This window comes from Pelodiscus sinensis, unplaced genomic scaffold (assembly GCF_049634645.1).
Source record: "Pelodiscus sinensis isolate JC-2024 unplaced genomic scaffold, ASM4963464v1 ctg138, whole genome shotgun sequence".
Taxonomy (NCBI): Eukaryota; Metazoa; Chordata; order Testudines; family Trionychidae; genus Pelodiscus; species Pelodiscus sinensis.
Genome location: NW_027466007.1, coordinates 207,329 through 225,962, shown reverse-complemented (window position 1 = coordinate 225,962; position 18,634 = coordinate 207,329). Strand labels below are relative to the sequence as shown.

The window sequence follows — 18,634 nt, the reverse complement described above, 5'->3', positions numbered from 1 at the left end:
GGCTTGCGTCGCCCCCCGTCCGAGGTACCCCCTCGCCCACACGTCTCCGCCTTACCGGGAGCGCCCGGCGGTCGCGCGCCGCCCGTCCGCGACGGTCGCCAGGCTTCCGGAGCCACCGCTCGGCGGCCAGGGCCCTGCAGCCGACGCTCCCGCGCCCCAGGGGCGGAGGGCGTGCGCCGGCCAGGCTCGGCCACCGCCCCTGGGAACCCGCCCTCGGCGACCGGCGCCAGACCTTGCTGAGGCCGCTCCCCGCGGCGGGCCGGGTTGGCTGGCCGGCGTTCATCTGCATGGCTCCTCCTGGCGCCCGGCGTCATCATGGTGACAGCCGAGCAGGTCGGCCGGCCGGCCTGTGTTAGCGGCGGCGGCTTTGGCATGGCCTCGGCTGGGCAGACACTCCTTCCTTCTGCTTGCCATGCCATGCAGGCCGACTGAGGACGGCAGTCCGGGAACAGCAAAGCAGAGCAGAGCAGAGCAAAGAGCGACTGGGCTGGCCTCCAGCCGAGCGGCAGATTTAGCAGCCCAGAAGAGCGGCGAGTGGGGACATCCTGTATACTACACTCTCGGCTGGGGCTGGGGCTGGGGCTGGGGCTGGGGCTCCCGCTCCCTCTCCCTCAGGCTGGGGGCTCCCTCCCCCTCCCACCCTCACGCACGCACGCAGCCCCCCTTACCTCAGGGCGCCCACAGACGTACTCTCCCCCTCCCAAGACGTCCCCCAGCGCCGGGGGATAAAATTTTTCTAAGTCCCGCCCGCTCGCTCACCGCCCGCCGCCCTCTCCTCGCTCACGGGGACCGCACCGGCTCGCCCGCCCCGCGCGCCTCCTTCGGCCTCCCCTCCCTCGGAGCAGGGAGCCCCGGCTGGGGGCGGGCGCCGGGGGCCCTCCGGGCGGCGCCCCGCTCGCCTCCCTCCCTCCTTCCTTCCTTCCCTCCCGGCAGCCTCCGCCGGTCATCTGCATGCGGGCTCCGCCCCCCCGCCTCCTCCTCGCTTACCCGGCCGCTCAGCTGCCTGCAGAAGCGGATAGTCCCGTGTTGAACGGGGCTCGTCAACTGCTCCCTGACAGCCCCGCTCGCGGGTCCGACGCCCCGCCCCGCCCCGTCCCTGCCGGCAGGAGCGGCAGGTGTGAATGGGGTGTGAACGGGGCTCCTCCACAGCTCGCTGGCAAGGCCGACGCCCCGCAGACTGCTTGGCCGCAGTCTTTCTGCCTCCGCCTCTGCTTTTCCAAGCACTCACTCACTCACTCACTCACTCCCCCTTGATTGATTTAAAAAAAAAAAAAAAAAAAAAAAAAAAGCGGCGGCTTGCCTCTGCTGCCTTTGAAAAAACCTCTTCTCTCCCTCACTCACTCACTCACTCCTTCAGTCAGTCAGTCCGTCAGTCAGTCATGCACTCCCATTCCTTGCACTGATTCGTATGGGGACCCTTATTTAGTTATAAAAGACAAGAAAAGAAAAAAAGCGGCGGCTTGCCTCCGCTGCCTGCCTTTGAAGAAAACCTCTTCTCTTCTCTTCTCTTCTCTTCTCTTCTCTTCTCTTCTCTTCTCTTCTCTTCTCTTCTCTTCTCCCTTCAGTCAGTCAGGCACTCCCATTCCTTGCACTGATTCGTATGGGGACGCTTATTTAGTTATAAAAGACAAGAAAAGAAAAAAAGCGGCGGCTTGCCTCCTCTGGCTGCCTTTGCAAACAAACCTTGCGGCGGGCGGGGTTGTTTGGGGGGGGGGGGGGCGTGTGCGAGTTTTTTTGCTTTCTCTTTCTTGTTGTTGTGGTGGTGGTTTGCCAAGACCTCCCCCCGGAGACGCACAGCGCAGCCCCGCCCCCGGCGCACAGGCACACACACACACACACACACAGCAGAGATTTTTCTGGGGGACTTTTTATTGAGACACACACGCCATTTTTTTTTTTTTTTTTTAAATAATTCCTTTCTCTTTCCCCAAAGGGCACTCAGGTCTATTTTTGGCACCGCACAGGTAGCTCCCCGAGGGGAGGTGCACCGCTCCTGGAAGTACTGCAATACCAGGTCGATGCGTGGAGTGGACGGAGCAAGCTCCTGTTCCGACCCCCTGTTCCAAAAATCCATTTAATATAAAGATCTCAGATAGAGATCATATCAGATATTAAACTGATAAGAACAGATACTACACTTGATCTTAGCCAAAAGGCCGAGAAGCGATGGCTTGCGTCGCCCCCCGTCCGAGGTACCCCCTCGCCCACACGTCTCCGCCTTACCGGGAGCGCCCGGCGGTCGCGCGCCGCCCGTCCGCGACGGTCGCCAGGCTTCCGGAGCCACCGCTCGGCGGCCAGGGCCCTGCAGCCGACGCTCCCGCGCCCCAGGGGCGGAGGGCGTGCGCCGGCCAGGCTCGGCCACCGCCCCTGGGAACCCGCCCTCGGCGACCGGCGCCAGACCTTGCTGAGGCCGCTCCCCGCGGCGGGCCGGGTTGGCTGGCCGGCGTTCATCTGCATGGCTCCTCCTGGCGCCCGGCGTCATCATGGTGACAGCCGAGCAGGTCGGCCGGCCGGCCTGTGTTAGCGGCGGCGGCTTTGGCATGGCCTCGGCTGGGCAGACACTCCTTCCTTCTGCTTGCCATGCCATGCAGGCCGACTGAGGACGGCAGTCCGGGAACAGCAAAGCAGAGCAGAGCAGAGCAAAGAGCGACTGGGCTGGCCTCCAGCCGAGCGGCAGATTTAGCAGCCCAGAAGAGCGGCGAGTGGGGACATCCTGTATACTACACTCTCGGCTGGGGCTGGGGCTGGGGCTGGGGCTGGGGCTCCCGCTCCCTCTCCCTCAGGCTGGGGGCTCCCTCCCCCTCCCACCCTCACGCACGCACGCAGCCCCCCTTACCTCAGGGCGCCCACAGACGTACTCTCCCCCTCCCAAGACGTCCCCCAGCGCCGGGGGATAAAATTTTTCTAAGTCCCGCCCGCTCGCTCACCGCCCGCCGCCCTCTCCTCGCTCACGGGGACCGCACCGGCTCGCCCGCCCCGCGCGCCTCCTTCGGCCTCCCCTCCCTCGGAGCAGGGAGCCCCGGCTGGGGGCGGGCGCCGGGGGCCCTCCGGGCGGCGCCCCGCTCGCCTCCCTCCCTCCTTCCTTCCTTCCCTCCCGGCAGCCTCCGCCGGTCATCTGCATGCGGGCTCCGCCCCCCCGCCTCCTCCTCGCTTACCCGGCCGCTCAGCTGCCTGCAGAAGCGGATAGTCCCGTGTTGAACGGGGCTCGTCAACTGCTCCCTGACAGCCCCGCTCGCGGGTCCGACGCCCCGCCCCGCCCCGTCCCTGCCGGCAGGAGCGGCAGGTGTGAATGGGGTGTGAACGGGGCTCCTCCACAGCTCGCTGGCAAGGCCGACGCCCCGCAGACTGCTTGGCCGCAGTCTTTCTGCCTCCGCCTCTGCTTTTCCAAGCACTCACTCACTCACTCACTCACTCCCCCTTGATTGATTTAAAAAAAAAAAAAAAAAAAAAAAAAAAGCGGCGGCTTGCCTCTGCTGCCTTTGAAAAAACCTCTTCTCTCCCTCACTCACTCACTCACTCCTTCAGTCAGTCAGTCCGTCAGTCAGTCATGCACTCCCATTCCTTGCACTGATTCGTATGGGGACCCTTATTTAGTTATAAAAGACAAGAAAAGAAAAAAAGCGGCGGCTTGCCTCCGCTGCCTGCCTTTGAAGAAAACCTCTTCTCTTCTCTTCTCTTCTCTTCTCTTCTCTTCTCTTCTCTTCTCTTCTCTTCTCTTCTCTCTCTTCAGTCAGTCAGGCACTCCCATTCCTTGCACTGATTCGTATGGGGACGCTTATTTAGTTATAAAAGACAAGAAAAGAAAAAAAGCGGCGGCTTGCCTCCTCTGGCTGCCTTTGCAAACAAACCTTGCGGCGGGCGGGGTTGTTTGGGGGGGGGGGGGGCGTGTGCGAGTTTTTTTGCTTTCTCTTTCTTGTTGTTGTGGTGGTGGTTTGCCAAGACCTCCCCCCGGAGACGCACAGCGCAGCCCCGCCCCCGGCGCACAGGCACACACACACACACACACACAGCAGAGATTTTTCTGGGGGACTTTTTATTGAGACACACACGCCATTTTTTTTTTTTTTTTTTAAATAATTCCTTTCTCTTTCCCCAAAGGGCACTCAGGTCTATTTTTGGCACCGCACAGGTAGCTCCCCGAGGGGAGGTGCACCGCTCCTGGAAGTACTGCAATACCAGGTCGATGCGTGGAGTGGACGGAGCAAGCTCCTGTTCCGACCCCCTGTTCCAAAAATCCATTTAATATAAAGATCTCAGATAGAGATCATATCAGATATTAAACTGATAAGAACAGATACTACACTTGATCTTAGCCAAAAGGCCGAGAAGCGATGGCTTGCGTCGCCCCCCGTCCGAGGTACCCCCTCGCCCACACGTCTCCGCCTTACCGGGAGCGCCCGGCGGTCGCGCGCCGCCCGTCCGCGACGGTCGCCAGGCTTCCGGAGCCACCGCTCGGCGGCCAGGGCCCTGCAGCCGACGCTCCCGCGCCCCAGGGGCGGAGGGCGTGCGCCGGCCAGGCTCGGCCACCGCCCCTGGGAACCCGCCCTCGGCGACCGGCGCCAGACCTTGCTGAGGCCGCTCCCCGCGGCGGGCCGGGTTGGCTGGCCGGCGTTCATCTGCATGGCTCCTCCTGGCGCCCGGCGTCATCATGGTGACAGCCGAGCAGGTCGGCCGGCCGGCCTGTGTTAGCGGCGGCGGCTTTGGCATGGCCTCGGCTGGGCAGACACTCCTTCCTTCTGCTTGCCATGCCATGCAGGCCGACTGAGGACGGCAGTCCGGGAACAGCAAAGCAGAGCAGAGCAGAGCAAAGAGCGACTGGGCTGGCCTCCAGCCGAGCGGCAGATTTAGCAGCCCAGAAGAGCGGCGAGTGGGGACATCCTGTATACTACACTCTCGGCTGGGGCTGGGGCTGGGGCTGGGGCTGGGGCTCCCGCTCCCTCTCCCTCAGGCTGGGGGCTCCCTCCCCCTCCCACCCTCACGCACGCACGCAGCCCCCCTTACCTCAGGGCGCCCACAGACGTACTCTCCCCCTCCCAAGACGTCCCCCAGCGCCGGGGGATAAAATTTTTCTAAGTCCCGCCCGCTCGCTCACCGCCCGCCGCCCTCTCCTCGCTCACGGGGACCGCACCGGCTCGCCCGCCCCGCGCGCCTCCTTCGGCCTCCCCTCCCTCGGAGCAGGGAGCCCCGGCTGGGGGCGGGCGCCGGGGGCCCTCCGGGCGGCGCCCCGCTCGCCTCCCTCCCTCCTTCCTTCCTTCCCTCCCGGCAGCCTCCGCCGGTCATCTGCATGCGGGCTCCGCCCCCCCGCCTCCTCCTCGCTTACCCGGCCGCTCAGCTGCCTGCAGAAGCGGATAGTCCCGTGTTGAACGGGGCTCGTCAACTGCTCCCTGACAGCCCCGCTCGCGGGTCCGACGCCCCGCCCCGCCCCGTCCCTGCCGGCAGGAGCGGCAGGTGTGAATGGGGTGTGAACGGGGCTCCTCCACAGCTCGCTGGCAAGGCCGACGCCCCGCAGACTGCTTGGCCGCAGTCTTTCTGCCTCCGCCTCTGCTTTTCCAAGCACTCACTCACTCACTCACTCACTCCCCCTTGATTGATTTAAAAAAAAAAAAAAAAAAAAAAAAAAAGCGGCGGCTTGCCTCTGCTGCCTTTGAAAAAACCTCTTCTCTCCCTCACTCACTCACTCACTCCTTCAGTCAGTCAGTCCGTCAGTCAGTCATGCACTCCCATTCCTTGCACTGATTCGTATGGGGACCCTTATTTAGTTATAAAAGACAAGAAAAGAAAAAAAGCGGCGGCTTGCCTCCGCTGCCTGCCTTTGAAGAAAACTCTTCTCTTCTCTTCTCTTCTCTTCTCTTCTCTTCTCTTCTCTTCTCTTCTCTTCTCTTCTCTTCTCTTCTCTTCAGTCAGTCAGGCACTCCCATTCCTTGCACTGATTCGTATGGGGACGCTTATTTAGTTATAAAAGACAAGAAAAGAAAAAAAGCGGCGGCTTGCCTCCTCTGGCTGCCTTTGCAAACAAACCTTGCGGCGGGCGGGGTTGTTTGGGGGGGGGGGGGGCGTGTGCGAGTTTTTTTGCTTTCTCTTTCTTGTTGTTGTGGTGGTGGTTTGCCAAGACCTCCCCCCGGAGACGCACAGCGCAGCCCCGCCCCCGGCGCACAGGCACACACACACACACACACACAGCAGAGATTTTTCTGGGGGACTTTTTATTGAGACACACACGCCATTTTTTTTTTTTTTTTTTAAATAATTCCTTTCTCTTTCCCCAAAGGGCACTCAGGTCTATTTTTGGCACCGCACAGGTAGCTCCCCGAGGGGAGGTGCACCGCTCCTGGAAGTACTGCAATACCAGGTCGATGCGTGGAGTGGACGGAGCAAGCTCCTGTTCCGACCCCCTGTTCCAAAAATCCATTTAATATAAAGATCTCAGATAGAGATCATATCAGATATTAAACTGATAAGAACAGATACTACACTTGATCTTAGCCAAAAGGCCGAGAAGCGATGGCTTGCGTCGCCCCCCGTCCGAGGTACCCCCTCGCCCACACGTCTCCGCCTTACCGGGAGCGCCCGGCGGTCGCGCGCCGCCCGTCCGCGACGGTCGCCAGGCTTCCGGAGCCACCGCTCGGCGGCCAGGGCCCTGCAGCCGACGCTCCCGCGCCCCAGGGGCGGAGGGCGTGCGCCGGCCAGGCTCGGCCACCGCCCCTGGGAACCCGCCCTCGGCGACCGGCGCCAGACCTTGCTGAGGCCGCTCCCCGCGGCGGGCCGGGTTGGCTGGCCGGCGTTCATCTGCATGGCTCCTCCTGGCGCCCGGCGTCATCATGGTGACAGCCGAGCAGGTCGGCCGGCCGGCCTGTGTTAGCGGCGGCGGCTTTGGCATGGCCTCGGCTGGGCAGACACTCCTTCCTTCTGCTTGCCATGCCATGCAGGCCGACTGAGGACGGCAGTCCGGGAACAGCAAAGCAGAGCAGAGCAGAGCAAAGAGCGACTGGGCTGGCCTCCAGCCGAGCGGCAGATTTAGCAGCCCAGAAGAGCGGCGAGTGGGGACATCCTGTATACTACACTCTCGGCTGGGGCTGGGGCTGGGGCTGGGGCTGGGGCTCCCGCTCCCTCTCCCTCAGGCTGGGGGCTCCCTCCCCCTCCCACCCTCACGCACGCACGCAGCCCCCCTTACCTCAGGGCGCCCACAGACGTACTCTCCCCCTCCCAAGACGTCCCCCAGCGCCGGGGGATAAAATTTTTCTAAGTCCCGCCCGCTCGCTCACCGCCCGCCGCCCTCTCCTCGCTCACGGGGACCGCACCGGCTCGCCCGCCCCGCGCGCCTCCTTCGGCCTCCCCTCCCTCGGAGCAGGGAGCCCCGGCTGGGGGCGGGCGCCGGGGGCCCTCCGGGCGGCGCCCCGCTCGCCTCCCTCCCTCCTTCCTTCCTTCCCTCCCGGCAGCCTCCGCCGGTCATCTGCATGCGGGCTCCGCCCCCCCGCCTCCTCCTCGCTTACCCGGCCGCTCAGCTGCCTGCAGAAGCGGATAGTCCCGTGTTGAACGGGGCTCGTCAACTGCTCCCTGACAGCCCCGCTCGCGGGTCCGACGCCCCGCCCCGCCCCGTCCCTGCCGGCAGGAGCGGCAGGTGTGAATGGGGTGTGAACGGGGCTCCTCCACAGCTCGCTGGCAAGGCCGACGCCCCGCAGACTGCTTGGCCGCAGTCTTTCTGCCTCCGCCTCTGCTTTTCCAAGCACTCACTCACTCACTCACTCACTCCCCCTTGATTGATTTAAAAAAAAAAAAAAAAAAAAAAAAAAAGCGGCGGCTTGCCTCTGCTGCCTTTGAAAAAACCTCTTCTCTCCCTCACTCACTCACTCACTCCTTCAGTCAGTCAGTCCGTCAGTCAGTCATGCACTCCCATTCCTTGCACTGATTCGTATGGGGACCCTTATTTAGTTATAAAAGACAAGAAAAGAAAAAAAGCGGCGGCTTGCCTCCGCTGCCTGCCTTTGAAGAAAACCTCTTCTCTTCTCTTCTCTTCTCTTCTCTTCTCTTCTCTTCTCTTCTCTTCTCTTCTCTTCTCTTCTCCCTTCAGTCAGTCAGGCACTCCCATTCCTTGCACTGATTCGTATGGGGACGCTTATTTAGTTATAAAAGACAAGAAAAGAAAAAAAGCGGCGGCTTGCCTCCTCTGGCTGCCTTTGCAAACAAACCTTGCGGCGGGCGGGGTTGTTTGGGGGGGGGGGGGGCGTGTGCGAGTTTTTTTGCTTTCTCTTTCTTGTTGTTGTGGTGGTGGTTTGCCAAGACCTCCCCCCGGAGACGCACAGCGCAGCCCCGCCCCCGGCGCACAGGCACACACACACACACACACACAGCAGAGATTTTTCTGGGGGACTTTTTATTGAGACACACACGCCATTTTTTTTTTTTTTTTTTAAATAATTCCTTTCTCTTTCCCCAAAGGGCACTCAGGTCTATTTTTGGCACCGCACAGGTAGCTCCCCGAGGGGAGGTGCACCGCTCCTGGAAGTACTGCAATACCAGGTCGATGCGTGGAGTGGACGGAGCAAGCTCCTGTTCCGACCCCCTGTTCCAAAAATCCATTTAATATAAAGATCTCAGATAGAGATCATATCAGATATTAAACTGATAAGAACAGATACTACACTTGATCTTAGCCAAAAGGCCGAGAAGCGATGGCTTGCGTCGCCCCCCGTCCGAGGTACCCCCTCGCCCACACGTCTCCGCCTTACCGGGAGCGCCCGGCGGTCGCGCGCCGCCCGTCCGCGACGGTCGCCAGGCTTCCGGAGCCACCGCTCGGCGGCCAGGGCCCTGCAGCCGACGCTCCCGCGCCCCAGGGGCGGAGGGCGTGCGCCGGCCAGGCTCGGCCACCGCCCCTGGGAACCCGCCCTCGGCGACCGGCGCCAGACCTTGCTGAGGCCGCTCCCCGCGGCGGGCCGGGTTGGCTGGCCGGCGTTCATCTGCATGGCTCCTCCTGGCGCCCGGCGTCATCATGGTGACAGCCGAGCAGGTCGGCCGGCCGGCCTGTGTTAGCGGCGGCGGCTTTGGCATGGCCTCGGCTGGGCAGACACTCCTTCCTTCTGCTTGCCATGCCATGCAGGCCGACTGAGGACGGCAGTCCGGGAACAGCAAAGCAGAGCAGAGCAGAGCAAAGAGCGACTGGGCTGGCCTCCAGCCGAGCGGCAGATTTAGCAGCCCAGAAGAGCGGCGAGTGGGGACATCCTGTATACTACACTCTCGGCTGGGGCTGGGGCTGGGGCTGGGGCTGGGGCTCCCGCTCCCTCTCCCTCAGGCTGGGGGCTCCCTCCCCCTCCCACCCTCACGCACGCACGCAGCCCCCCTTACCTCAGGGCGCCCACAGACGTACTCTCCCCCTCCCAAGACGTCCCCCAGCGCCGGGGGATAAAATTTTTCTAAGTCCCGCCCGCTCGCTCACCGCCCGCCGCCCTCTCCTCGCTCACGGGGACCGCACCGGCTCGCCCGCCCCGCGCGCCTCCTTCGGCCTCCCCTCCCTCGGAGCAGGGAGCCCCGGCTGGGGGCGGGCGCCGGGGGCCCTCCGGGCGGCGCCCCGCTCGCCTCCCTCCCTCCTTCCTTCCTTCCCTCCCGGCAGCCTCCGCCGGTCATCTGCATGCGGGCTCCGCCCCCCCGCCTCCTCCTCGCTTACCCGGCCGCTCAGCTGCCTGCAGAAGCGGATAGTCCCGTGTTGAACGGGGCTCGTCAACTGCTCCCTGACAGCCCCGCTCGCGGGTCCGACGCCCCGCCCCGCCCCGTCCCTGCCGGCAGGAGCGGCAGGTGTGAATGGGGTGTGAACGGGGCTCCTCCACAGCTCGCTGGCAAGGCCGACGCCCCGCAGACTGCTTGGCCGCAGTCTTTCTGCCTCCGCCTCTGCTTTTCCAAGCACTCACTCACTCACTCACTCACTCCCCCTTGATTGATTTAAAAAAAAAAAAAAAAAAAAAAAAAAAGCGGCGGCTTGCCTCTGCTGCCTTTGAAAAAACCTCTTCTCTCCCTCACTCACTCACTCACTCCTTCAGTCAGTCAGTCCGTCAGTCAGTCATGCACTCCCATTCCTTGCACTGATTCGTATGGGGACCCTTATTTAGTTATAAAAGACAAGAAAAGAAAAAAAGCGGCGGCTTGCCTCCGCTGCCTGCCTTTGAAGAAAACCTCTTCTCTTCTCTTCTCTTCTCTTCTCTTCTCTTCTCTTCTCTTCTCTTCTCTTCTCTTCTCTTCTCTTCTCTTCTCCCTTCAGTCAGTCAGGCACTCCCATTCCTTGCACTGATTCGTATGGGGACGCTTATTTAGTTATAAAAGACAAGAAAAGAAAAAAAGCGGCGGCTTGCCTCCTCTGGCTGCCTTTGCAAACAAACCTTGCGGCGGGCGGGGTTGTTTGGGGGGGGGGGGGGCGTGTGCGAGTTTTTTTGCTTTCTCTTTCTTGTTGTTGTGGTGGTGGTTTGCCAAGACCTCCCCCCGGAGACGCACAGCGCAGCCCCGCCCCCGGCGCACAGGCACACACACACACACACACACAGCAGAGATTTTTCTGGGGGACTTTTTATTGAGACACACACGCCATTTTTTTTTTTTTTTTTTAAATAATTCCTTTCTCTTTCCCCAAAGGGCACTCAGGTCTATTTTTGGCACCGCACAGGTAGCTCCCCGAGGGGAGGTGCACCGCTCCTGGAAGTACTGCAATACCAGGTCGATGCGTGGAGTGGACGGAGCAAGCTCCTGTTCCGACCCCCTGTTCCAAAAATCCATTTAATATAAAGATCTCAGATAGAGATCATATCAGATATTAAACTGATAAGAACAGATTGACGTTTATTTAGAGAATTTTTAAAGACAAACAATACATAAATTATGATAGACAATTTTGAGTAACAAGTAGGACTGAGAGAATGGGTACATCCGGTAGCCGGCTTGAGGTACGGTGGTAGGGGGGATCTATGCCCTGGGGGCCTGGGTTTACGGCCCACGGGGGGGCACTTGGGCCCCCCCCGGGGGGGCCCGTTGGTGGGATGCCTTCCTCCTTTGGAACGATGACTTAGGCCTTTCACTGAGGGGTGCAAAGAGTAGCTAGTTCCTGAGGGAGGGGGAGGCTTGGGGCGGGGGGGTTTGGAGTGTGGCTAGTTAGAAGCCCAAAGTGAATGGAAACGAGGGGGGTGTGGGGCCCCGGATGTAGACGGCCAATGGGGTGGTTATCTGGGTAGCGGATGGGGGTTTGGTGGCGGTGCTCATTCTGGGGTTGAACTGGTAGTTTAAGTGGGTTGGATTTGAATATGGATTCGGTAGGGTGAGCATTGCACCATTGGGTGGATTGTGGGGGCGTACGCAGGGTCAGTGTGCCTGGGAGTGAATGTGGGGATCATGGGACCGATTGAGTGGGCTGTCCGTTGTGGGAGGGCAGGCGTGCCTGGTTTACAACTCGGAGTCGGGTGAAGGTTCTAGTGGTCTAAATTTTGGGGAGCGGAAGGGGAGGTACAATTCAATCATACATACATACACACTTAAACCTACACAGTCACACTCGCAGTTATTCCTCCATATGTACGGGACAGGAGTTGGATAGTGGAATGGCCTAGGGGGGTAGGGTAGGGGGGTTAGTAGGGGCGGGGAGTCTAGTGGTTGGGGGGGTACTGACACACCCATACTAATCAGACCTATGTCTATGCCCCGGGTGTAATCCACGATTTGCTCCTGGTTCTGTGTTAAGAATGTGTAAGCATAAGCATAGTAGACCTTCAGTTCCCCGAATTCCGTGTCCCTTGGCTTCCCTTATTACCGTATCCTGGTCCCCGTTGTTGCTCCCGCCTGGAGGGGGGTAGGAGACCCCCCTGAGCAAGTAAATGGTGGATAAGTTGAAAGTGGAGAGAAATGACTAACCAGGCGGGGCAGGATACGGGCCCAGGATCGGCGCCGAGAGACGAAGCACAAGGGTTAAGAGGTTGGTTACCAGGGGAGTATTTCCGGAGACAGGAGTGGGTCCCGCGGCGTCCTCTTCAGCTGCATCCGTGTCCTCTTGGTCAGGACGTGTTACACACCCGGGGTTTTTTTTTTTTTTTTTTTAATGTATATCTTAGGTATTAGTAGGGGAAGTTAGGGAAGGGATGGAGGCAGTGGCAGAGTTATGGGGGGCGGGGGGCGTAGAGGGGTGAGGGAGGTTGCTGGACCTAGACAATTGGACTCACTCAACAACTACATGCACACGGGGAAGGGGGGAGGGGGGGATGGTGGCACACATTGCTATTCTAATTGGGCCTTGAGGTTCAGGTGGGCTGTGGTTCTGGGGGTTGGAATTGGCGGTGGCCAGTGACATGTTCGATGTAAATGTCTCTGGACCACCGGATAGTGTCTGACACCATCAGGCGGCGCATCAGGTTGGCGTATTTTTTCCCGATGTTACACGCCTCCAGGGTTGCCTCATTTTTGGGGTCCCAGGAGCCCAGCGCCCCCACTAGCAGGACGTAGAGGTCCACCGTGTACCCTTGCGCCCGTAAAGTGTCCACCAGCCCGGAGTATTTTACGATTTTTCTTAAGCGGGCCGCCTGGAGTGCAGCTGGCCGGTTCTCGAAGGGGACAGACACCTCGATCATTGTGATTTTCTTAGTTTCTTCTTGGGTAATCACAATGTCCGGACGGAGGGAGCAGTTTGACCCTGGGATGACGGCGTCCTCGAGCACCGTGCCAAGTGTTGGGGGGAGCGCCTTCACTATACGGGCTTGGATAGCGTTGTGGCGTAGTTTCCAGGCTGTTGAGTGGGTCGTGCAACCGCAGAGGACGTGGAGAAGGGTCTCGTCGTAGTTACCGCACCGCCTGCAGCGTTTATCCCGGTTCCCATGGCGAATGGCCGCGTTGAGGGGGACGCAGTTGAGGCGCGCTCTATGGATGAAGCGCCAGTCTGCGAAGCGGGTGAAGTTGCCTCGTTGCATGAAATGGTTGCTGGCGTCCCACCGGCTGCTCACTTCAAAGACCCTGCCCTGGTCCGGTTTTTGTTTTAGGTTGTGTATGTAGTGGCGGCGCAGGGACGTCTTGAGTAGTCTTTCGATGAATTTCCTGGTTTGTGGGGTGATGGTGGTGCGTCTTTCGGAGCCGATGTGGGGGATGACAAAGCCAAGGGTGGATCGGGCCTCGTCCCAGCTCCAGTGGCAGCCGAGTCGCTTCTTGAGACGGCGAGTGGCTACACGGGCGCGGGACCAGAGGGAGGAGAGGTCGCCTCCTTCCCTTCCAAACTCTGCCTCCAGTGATCCGCTGAGGTATGTTGCTATGTCTTGTTGGGTGGGGTTCCTGGTGATGCGCCGGCGGGTGGTTTCCGTTACTGCTGCCTGGGCGATGGCGCTGACTCTGTTGTCCGGGCACGTGAGGAGGCGGTATGCGTGGGTGATGGTGGCCACGTCGCAAAGGTCCCCCAGGCGACAGACATTGGCCCCTCCTTGCCTGTAGGGAATGTAAATTATGTCTGTAGCTGCCCGCTGAGGCAGGTAAAGCCATTTCTTAACCAGGCTCCGGATGGCTTTGTCTGCTTTTGTTAGGGGGCCTTTGGCCACCGCCGAGCCCCGAAGAGCAAAGGGGATGCGGGGTAGGAGGAAGGTGTTGAGGGCGTCAATTTTCTGCCATGGGGCCAGCAGGGAGTCATCGAGCTTCTTTGCGTCACTAAGGATGGAGTCGAGAGTCTGTGAGGGGGTCTGCTGGACCCTGACCCCGGTTGGCGTGCCCAGGTGTTGGTAGGACTCACCCTCCTTCAGAGCCACCATGGGCCGTCCTTGGATCTTGAGTTGAGTGGGTCTCACTGCGTCTTCGTTATTACCCAGGGTGTGGAGGGAGGCGCATTTTTTTGCATTGAAGGAGAGCCCCATCCACTCTGCTGCTTGGCCAGCAATGTCGAGAAGTTGTTGGAGGCCCGACGTGCACTCTGCCAGGAGGACCAGGTCGTCCGCGTAGGCCAAGATGTTAATTTTGTGGCCGTGGAGCGTGAAGCCCGCTGGGTTGGCCGTGATTCCCCGAAGAAGAGGTTCCATGGCCAGGTTGAATATGATGGGGCTGAGCGGGCATCCCTGTTTGACGCCGCGCTTGATGGGGATGGGGGGGGTTTCTCCGGTTTCCGCTCTAATGGTTGTGGAGCAATCACTATAGAGGTCACTCAGGAGGTTTAGGAAGGTGACTGGCATGCCGAATTCTTGGAGGGTGGAGATGATGTGCCGGTGGGGGATGGACCCGAATGCATTTGACAGGTCGAGCCAGGCCACTGCCAGCTCCTTGCGGTATCCGCCTGGACGAGTGGATGGCTGATTGTAGGATAAAGTTGTGCTCATAGCACCCTTCACACGACATGAAGCCTTTTTGCGAAGTACTGATGGCCCCTCCCTCCAACGCCCAATTTGTAATCCTCGCTGCCAGGCAGCTGGTGTACAGCTTGTAGAGTGTGCTTGAGAGGGAGATGGGTCTCCAGTTGCCCGCATCCGTCTTGTCCCCTTTTTTGAAGGATAGGACCGTCATCGATTCCTTCCAGGATTTGGGGATACGTTGGTGTTTCATGCACAGGTTATAGACTGATGTGAGTACTAGGCAGCCTGGGTCGCGCTTCTTAAGGAGTTGGTAGCCTATGCCGTCCTTTCCCGGGGCAGTGTTGGAGGTTCTCAGCAGCCGGGCGGATACCTCTGAGGGAGTAAAGGCTGATTCCAGGGCTTCTGATGGCATGACACGGGGTAGCTGGGGCAGGCAGGCTGGTCGTGGTGCGGGATTGTAGATGTTTTGGTCGAAGACATTGGAGAAGTAATCGTGGAGTTGTGGTGCGGGGATGGAGCAGAAATCCGGCTTCTCCTGGAGCACTTCTCTCATTGCCTTCGGGCGGCTGGATCTGTAGAGGCGTTGGAGGCGGGTAGCAGCAGCCGGGTTATTGCGGCGGGCAGCGTCCCTTCCTCCGGCTCCTCTCTCTTCCCGTGGGGCCGACGTGGGTCTCGGGGTATTCTGCCCTCGCTGTGGGGGGGCATTATGGTCTTGGTGGGGTCTTTTTATAGTTCTTTGTGTTCCTGTTGGTCGGGCTTCCTCTGCAAGTTCGGCTGTGAGTTTACTGATGGCCGATTCCAAATCAGGGAAGGATGCTGTCTCTGCCAGCGTTGATTGCCAGAGGAGCTGCCAGGCGGTGGCGGTACGTTCCCGGGGTTGGCGCCGTCCCTGGGGTGACTGGTTGAGGAGGTCAGGGTCGTTGAGAGGTTCGGTGGGTGGTGGGAGAGGGGTGGTGCCACTTACGGTACCTTGTTGCTCGCTGCTGGCCTCTTGTGCAGTAAATGTTGGGGCTGGGCTCGGGGGGTCCTCATGTATCTGGGCGCTGGGCCCTGGTGGCTGGTGGGCATCCCTGGTCCGACCTGGGTCAACGCTGTGGTGGGTGAGTACCTGAGGGCGGTGATGGGTTTGGCGGATGGGTGAGGAGTAGTTGGGTGCGTGTACCTGGGCCCTGGTGGTAATCATGGAGCCATGGGGTGCGGCGAACCGGCCTGGAGGCTGACCCTGGGTTAGTGTGGGGGACCGGTTGTGAGCTCTCACAGGCTGGTGTGCAGGTTGGTGTTGTGGTGCGGTGAGTTGGCGGATGTCGTTGATGAAGGCCCTTACGTTTTGTGAGAGTGAGGGCTCAGCGGTGGCAGGGTGGCCGGCTGGACGACTCACGTGTGGAGTGGTGGCGTGAGAGTTGTGGTGTATGGCGGTCTCGGTTGCCTCAGGTGTTGGGGTGTGTTGGTGGATCTCTGTTGGGGGAGTCGAGTCTTTTGGTGGGTTTTGTTGGACTGCTGGCGGCGGTCTTGAGTCAGGCAGACCCTTCTCTGGTGGTGGGGGAGCTGGAGTTGCATCTTCTGCGGCGCACGGTGTTGGCCCACTTGATCCCGCTACTTCTGGCTCCGGAGGCATGCAGGAGCGTTGATGCAGTTTACATGCCTTTTGTGTGTGGAAACGGTCCTTGCATTTTCTGCATCTGAATCCAATTTGTTTGTGGTGTATGTTGCGCATGTGTTTGCTGAGGGCTCCCAACGTTAATGTACCCCGGAAGGTGGGGCAGTATGGGCATGGGAGGCGGCCCTTGCGGAGGGGAAAGTCGATGTAGGAGGTACCGAGTGGCCTCTCGGATGGGGCTTCCGGGTGAGACGTAACAGTGGGGGGTGAGTGGCTTGAGTGGATGATGGGCTGTGGGGGAGTTCTTCGGCCCTGGGAGGCCGATGTGGGGGGGTTGTGGGGTACATTCTTGGAGGGAGCCCTAGTGGAGGAAGGTTCTGGGATGTAGGGAGGTGAGGAGGAGAGTCCTTCGGACATGGACTCAGAAGCGGAAGGGGAAGTAGTGGAAAAAGGGTCATTGCGGAGGGAGATGGGCGGCGCTTGCTGGCGACAGGTTCTGATGGGGCGGGAGTTAGCGATTCCTAGGGTTAGAGTTGGGGCACCCGTGGGGGGCATAGTGGACTGGGCACTCCGGGAGGTGGAGGGGTGGGGGATTCGGGGAGCATGGGGCTTGTGCTTTGGTGCAGGGGCGGTGGATGAAGAGGTACGGGGGGAACCCCGGGAGGCTGAGGTGGGGTGGTTGCAGGGGGCTTTCTTCGGGAGGGCGCTAGAGGAGGAGTATTCTGGGACGTAGGAAGATGAGGAGGAGGAGAGTCCCTCAGACAGGGACTCGGGAGTGGGGGGGGGGATAGTGGGGGAAGGGACTGTGTTGGGGGGGATGGGCAACACTTGTCGTCTACAGGTTCTAAGGGGACGCGAGTTGGCGATCCTTAGATTTGTGTTTGGAGCGTTCGTGGGGGGGGCGTTGGATTGGGCCATTCGGGAGGTGGACGGTTGTGGAACTCGGGGAACGTGGGGCTTGCGCTTTAGTGCAGGGGTGGTAGGTAAAGGGGTAGCAGGGGAACCCTCGGCCGAGGAGGAGTTGCTTGGTGGTTTAAGGGGGGCGGAAGATTTGTGGTTTGTGCTAGTTTCCTTGTGGGCTGCCGTCTTTGAGCTCTGGGGCCCCCTCATGTTAGTGGGCTCTCGGGAGCGGGTGGATGGCTTGCGGGTCTTGGCCTTTACCGCGTCAGCGTATGAGGCTATGGAGGAGGTGGATGAGTTGGGGCTAAAGGCTGTGAGTGTGGTGGAGGATGCATTAGGTGACGGGGACTGGGAAGATTGGGGCCCCTGGTGGGGGGAGTTCGGGCTCTCTGCGCCCTGGTGCGGGTCTAGTGGGGGAGAGTTTGAGTTGGGAGGGGGTTGGTGCTGGGGCTCTGGGTCAGGGGGGCTCGAGCTAGGGGATGAAAGAAATCGCGCGGGTGACCACGCCTTCGGGGATTCAGGGAGGGGGGGGCTATTGAATGAGGGCCATGAGAGTAATTCCCAGGGCAGTGGGGGGGACATGGCTTCTGGGAGTAGGGACCCGGGGGGGCTCAGGAGGGCTAATTCCTCCTGTTGGGGGTGCCAGGCCTGGTTTGGGTATGGGCAGATCCCTCTATGGGGGGGCATACCGGGCCCCGCAAAGCAGGGTGAGGAGTCCGAGTCCAAAGATATAGGTGGTGCCCAGTCAAACGGGCATGGCTGGGAGTCCATCGGTTGAGCAGGGGCGAAGTCGAACTGAGACTTGGTTCGGTCCTCGTAGGAAGCGGGGAGTCCAGGAACCTCCGGAAGTTGCTTGGGTGGTGGGGAGGGCAGCGGGGCCTCAGGCTCTGGGCTCTGGTCAGCTGCTGGTGTGATGGTAGTCTCTCCGGTAACCGTGGGCATCTCGGCTTCCTCTTGTTCTGACGATGCCAGGTCTGGTGAGCGGGGTCTGTCTCCTGTCCCGGTGGCCCTCCATATGATGCCTTCTGAGGAGCTGGAGTCTCTCGGGGGGGTTGACCGTGATGAGGAGGGGGGGCTCCGTGGGTTGGTCTGGGGGCTCACCATTCTGGAAGACAGATCACAGGGACAACCGGCCGGGGGGGAGGGGTACTAGGGCCGGGAGGGGGGTTCTAGTTTGGTCGGGGGGGAAATACCAAGGGTGGTCGTGGGATATTTCCTGGGTGGGGTTGGTTTTTATTGGTCACCATGGGCGGGGGGCAGGTCCCAGGGTTAAAGGTCTGTGGGGGGATTAACTGGTTGGGGGGGAGTCTGTGGAGAAGTGCTGGACACGGATCTTGAACTATGGTTCACTCGGGGTTGGGAGGGGGCTCCTTGAAGCCTGGTAGATGTGGGGGAATAAGGGGACTGGTAAGTGTTTATCTAGTTCGGGGCTAATTAATGGGGTTTAAGTGGGAACTGGGTCATAAGTAAAAGGGGGGGGGCTGGCGCATGATGGTGGTCAGGGAGTGTGCTCTGCCATCCTCCGGGGCAATGGGGGGGGGCCGTTGGGGGAAGGGGACGGGGGATTTGATTTAATTATTATTATTATTAATTTTTTTTTTTTTTTTTTTTTTTAAATTTATTAATTATTATATTGGGGGGGGGGGGTAAGGCTGGTATAGGCTGGACCGGGAGGAGCTATTTGAAACACCTGTATCCCTTTTAGGTGGGCGGTGTCGGTGGTTATTGGACGTAAATTTGGGTCGAATGGGGGGGGGGGTGAAGGAAGATGGCTGCTGGGGGAAGCGGTCACTTCCGGTGGCAGTGGAGGGGGGGGAGAACACGGGGGGTCTGCCCGGGACTTAGGTAGGAGGCACCG

General features: G+C 60.4%; 5 non-coding genes across 5 annotated transcripts; all 5 read right to left on the bottom strand.

Moving 5' to 3' along the window:
• Window positions 1-1,977: 1,977 nt before the first annotated feature.
• LOC142825901 (U2 spliceosomal RNA) lies at window positions 1,978-2,168 on the bottom strand. Its single transcript, XR_012900226.1, has one exon. It is a non-coding gene; the product is annotated as a U2 spliceosomal RNA (small nuclear RNA).
• Window positions 2,169-4,142: 1,974 nt separating this feature from the next.
• Window positions 4,143-4,333, bottom strand: LOC142825900 (U2 spliceosomal RNA). The gene has a single exon (XR_012900225.1). It is a non-coding gene; the product is annotated as a U2 spliceosomal RNA (small nuclear RNA).
• A 1,979-nt stretch (window positions 4,334-6,312) lies between these two features.
• On the bottom strand, window positions 6,313-6,503 carry LOC142825897 (U2 spliceosomal RNA). The gene has a single exon (XR_012900223.1). It is a non-coding gene; the product is annotated as a U2 spliceosomal RNA (small nuclear RNA).
• A 1,977-nt stretch (window positions 6,504-8,480) lies between these two features.
• LOC142825886 (U2 spliceosomal RNA) lies at window positions 8,481-8,671 on the bottom strand. Its single transcript, XR_012900213.1, has one exon. It is a non-coding gene; the product is annotated as a U2 spliceosomal RNA (small nuclear RNA).
• Window positions 8,672-10,658: 1,987 nt separating this feature from the next.
• On the bottom strand, window positions 10,659-10,844 carry LOC142825898 (U2 spliceosomal RNA). The gene has a single exon (XR_012900224.1). It is a non-coding gene; the product is annotated as a U2 spliceosomal RNA (small nuclear RNA).
• Between the last annotated feature and the right edge of the window lie 7,790 nt (window positions 10,845-18,634).